The following is a 4,647-nucleotide window of genomic DNA, read 5'->3' on the forward strand; positions in this document are numbered from 1 at the left end:
ATGGGATATGACTTTCTTTCTTCTTTCTTTTTTTCCTCACCTGAGGATATTTTTCAATTGATTTTTAGAGAGCATGGAAGAGAGAGGGAAAGACAGAGAGAAACATCAATGTGAGAGGGACACTTCGATTGGTTGCCTCCTGCATGAGCCCTGACCTGGGCCCAGGCTAGGGAGGAGCCTGCAACCTAGGTACATGCCCTTAATCAGAATCGAACCCAGGACCCTGCAGTCCACAGGCTGAGGCTCTATCCACTGAGCCAAACTGGCTAGGGCTAGGATATGACATTTCTTAGCCCCTCCAGCAGTGGGCCTTCGCTTTTTCCTCCAGGAGTGAGGTGGAAAAACCCTAGATCACCTTCTTGGATTCTTATTACCCAAGTTACCAAGAATACTGCAAGTGGCATATCAGGAGCTTAGCCAATGAGCAGTCAGAAAAGGTGTTTCCTCTGTAGCTCACACACAGAAGTGGGACTGCCAGCGAGCCGCAGCTGGCAGGCCCTCTTCTCTCCAGGTGATTAGGCTTTCCTATAGTTGTTCCTAATATTTTTTCCTGATACAATTATCAAATATATTTTACTAGAGGTCTGGTGCATGAAATTCGTGCAGCAGGGGCAGATTCCTCAGCCCGGCCTATACCCTCTCCAATCCGGGACCCCTTGGGGAATGTCTGGCAGTCGGACATCCTTCTCACAATCTGGGACCACTGGCTCCTCACCACTTGCCTGCCTGCCAGCCTGATCGCCCCCTAACTGCTCCCCTGCTGGCCTGATTGACACCTAACTGCTCCCCTGCTGGCCTGATAGCCCCCAAATGCCCATCCCTGCTGGCCTGATCACCTACAACTGCCCACCCCTGCTGGCCTGATTGCCCACAACTTCCCTCCCCTGCCCCGACCTGCCTCTTCCACTGGGCCCTGCCTCCACTGTGCACGTGGCCATCTTGTGATGGCCACCCTGTGATGGCCATCTTGTGACGACCATCCTGTAATGGCCATTTTGTGACAACATTAGGGCATGATGTGTGAGGGTGCGACAACCACCTAGGCTATTATTAGTATAGATTTGATATCTCAGCCTTTTAGCTAAGATCAAGTGTAGTTATCAGTTCTTATCAGTTTAAAATTTATTTTTCAGTTACAGTTGACCATACAATGTTATATTAGTTTCAGGTGTACAACATAGTAATTAGACATTTATATAACTTACAAAGTGATAGCCTCAATAAGTTTAGTAACCATCTGATATCAGACATAGTTATAATATTATTGACTGTATTTCCTATGTTCTACTTGATATCATCATAACTATTTTTAATAACTGGCCATTTGTACTTCTTAATCCCTTTCACCTTTTTCACCCATCTCCGCAAACTTCCCCCATCAGGTGACTATCAGTTTGTTCTCTATATCTATGAGTTTGTTTCTGTTCTATTTGTTTATTTTGTGGTGTTTTTAGATTCCACATATAAGTAAGATCATATGGTGTTTGTCTTTCTTCATCTGATTTATTTCATAATTTATAGTAACTATTTTAAGCACCATGTAGAGGAGTATTTAAAGAGTCTACCTTAAAAAAAAAAAATAAGAGTCTACCTCAATGGGAAAGCATGTCATAATTGACTAGAGGCCCAGTGCACGAAATTCATGCACGGAGAGGGGGTTGTCCCTCAGCCCAGCCTGTACCCTCTCCAATCTGGGACCCCTCGAGGGATGTCCGACTTTAAAAAAAAAAAAGGACATATCAGAGTACTTTAAAAAAAAAAAAGGGAAACCTTTTAAGTTTGAATTCTAAGTAGGAGGAGACTTCCAGTCAGAGTGAATATACACTCCTATCTCCTCCCTGCTCCCCTACCCCCAACTCTTGGCACTGTGTTCAGGACCATGAGGTATGTTGGGGGAAGAATACAGTCATCTAAAAATCAGTAAGCAAAGAATACTCAGGTTAAGGAAATACAGCAATTCTCACTCTTTAATTCCCTCTCTCTATCCCTCTCCTTAGGTCTTCTGTTCTTATTCCCATGACCTATAAGATTAGTATATAGAAATTGGGACTCAAAGGAACTGTTGGCCCAGAAAGAAACTCACTATAGACTGATTCATTTGCCTCTCAGCATAACCACTATTGCTTGTCTCATTTTCGGTTCCCATAAGTGTATTCCCAGTATCACATGAGCTCACTCATCTAGGGGAAATGATGAACAACATAGACTGAAGAACAAGAACAGCATCGATCAGACTGTCAGACCTCAGAGGGAAGGTAGGAGAGGGTGGGGATAAGGGAGATAGATCAACCAAAGGACTTGTGTGCTTGCATATGAGCCTAACCAGTGATAACGGACAACAGGGGGGTGGGGACATGCGTGTGGAGGGGTTTGGGATGGGAATGGGGGGGGGGTTTGAGGACAAATATGTGATACCTTAATCAATAAAGTAATTTAAATAAATAAATAAAAGCAGTAAAAATAAATAAATAAAGTACTCTGATACTTCCTGTGTAGCACAATAAAATATAATTTACCACCAACCAAGGCAAACTAATTTGGAATATTACTATTTAAACACTTCATGCTCAATAATGTTTGCATGAAATATGCATAAGTATATAATTCATAAAACTTCATAAAAACCATTGTTTTTGTACTTATCAATACCCCTAGTAGGCAGCTATTTGCTATTTAGGATGTTTTCCTGGGAGGGATGATCCAGTTTTCATTCCTGAAGGGTCTGAGCTTCCAGTTGCCCTACTTGTATACTTTCAGTAATGGGCCATATTGCTTTACCCCTGGGCATTGCATAACAACAGGGTAACCCAGGAGATTCCCACAAACTCCCTTCATACTCTTCTCTGCTCCACCATGTAGCAGCACCCTTATTCTCCTATATAATGTCAGTCACTCAAAATAAAAACACAGCTTGATTTTTGACCTAATTGCCTAGTGGGCCCCTATTGGCCAGGTGCCAAATTTAACTTCCAGCCCCTGAAGGCACAAGTAAGTTACATGAACAGAATGGTAACCATCTTAATCTGCCTGCAATCATACTGCTATGTTTCCCTCAACCTGCACCTATGATCTCTTGGTACTTTTCCTATGAACAGGTAAGTAAAGGGAAATTTTTTAAGCCTAGATTGTAGATTTGTAGATGCTGTTCCCAGTCAAAGTGGTCCTTGGAGTATTACAATCTCACTTGGACCTGCTCTTCCTCTTCTTAAGACCTCCCTGGTATTATCTGCTCCTCACATGTTGTCTCTTCTATGGATTTTAGACTTTGAATTGTGGTTCTGAAGGCCTGCTTTTTTCCATTTTTCTTCTATCTCAGATTCTGACTCCTAACCCTCTTTGTCTTGGTTCATTGTGTATTATTGAAATTTGATTGTAATCATCCTACCCCTTATCCTGTTCTAGCTAACAATGTACTCTGAACACTAACAACAAGGTTGGAAAGGCTTCTTGCTGTACTTTCCTGGTTCCTGAAAACTATATCATAACTAATTTGATTAACTATTTAATATTACAGTGGTTTATCTTTTATTTTCTGCTAACCACTCACCATTTGTGAAGCAAATATTTCAGGTTAATAGATATTGAATACTTAAGAGTTATTCATCATCTGTTATTAGTGAGCATTTACTCTCAAGGTGATTTGTTAAGGCCCAGATTAACTATAGAATCAGGACTGTAAATAATTTACATGGAAGAAGCATAAAAGTGTCCTTGTCTTCTTTCCAAATATAAACATTCTTGATAATATGGACATTCATTCTAATTAATTAGTCAAAAGTTGCATTGTATAGAAATAGCAATACTTTGTATCCCAGAAAAAGTACTGGTTGTACTTAATACATAATAAATAATTATATCCTCATTTTCAGTAATCAAAAAAATTGTTTATATAGAACAGATTAATGGTTTCTCACAGCTGAATAAAAATCAAAATGATTAGCACAGTGTTATAAAATTTCTCTTTAGAGACAAGCTATTTTTAACACTCTATCATTGCAAACATCCTACGAAATCCTACACTAAATAAATAAATAAATAAATAAATGAGAAAGAATGAAAACTGCCATCAACAGCTCCAACCACTTATTCTGAATAAGAATGAAAGATGTTTGGGCTGGGAAAAACAAAGTAATAGACCAAAACATCACTCAAGCCACTTTGTATATAAAGTGTACCAGCAAAGTGCACAAACCCCAAATGCATGTCTTGAAGAGCAGGGATTCCCTAGGTTAAAAAACATTGTCAGGAAGTCCTGCCTAACTGAAGAAGATACAAGAATTCTTCACAACAATTTGGAAAGTACTGAGTAAACCTGTTATCCCAGAAAGAATAGAGTCCATTAATTTCCCATCTCTGAAGGTAGAAGTCAATTGACTGTAAACAGGCCATCCATTCTTAAATATTTATTATTTACCTACTTCTAAATAGTTTAGCATAATTAAAAGAGTAACAAGGCACAGAACTCAACTAAATGAAGGCAGTGTTCATCTGAATATTGGTTCAAATAAATATACACCATTTCAAAATAGGGTTACAACCATGAATCTATCAATTAAGTGATATTTATTTTAAATATATTTTTATTGATTTCAGAGAGGAAGGGAGAGAGAGAGAGAGAGAGAGAGAGAGAGAGAGAGAGAGAGACCA

At 39.5% G+C, this 4,647-nt stretch overlaps 1 pseudogene; it reads left to right on the forward strand.

Moving 5' to 3' along the window:
* Positions 1-1,064: 1,064 nt before the first annotated feature.
* On the forward strand, positions 1,065-1,179 carry LOC114227660 (U2 spliceosomal RNA; annotated as a pseudogene).
* The last annotated feature ends 3,468 nt before the right edge of the window (positions 1,180-4,647 follow it).

The sequence above is a fragment of the Eptesicus fuscus genome, chromosome 1, assembly GCF_027574615.1.
Source record: "Eptesicus fuscus isolate TK198812 chromosome 1, DD_ASM_mEF_20220401, whole genome shotgun sequence".
In the NCBI taxonomy this organism is placed as follows: domain Eukaryota; kingdom Metazoa; phylum Chordata; class Mammalia; order Chiroptera; family Vespertilionidae; genus Eptesicus; species Eptesicus fuscus.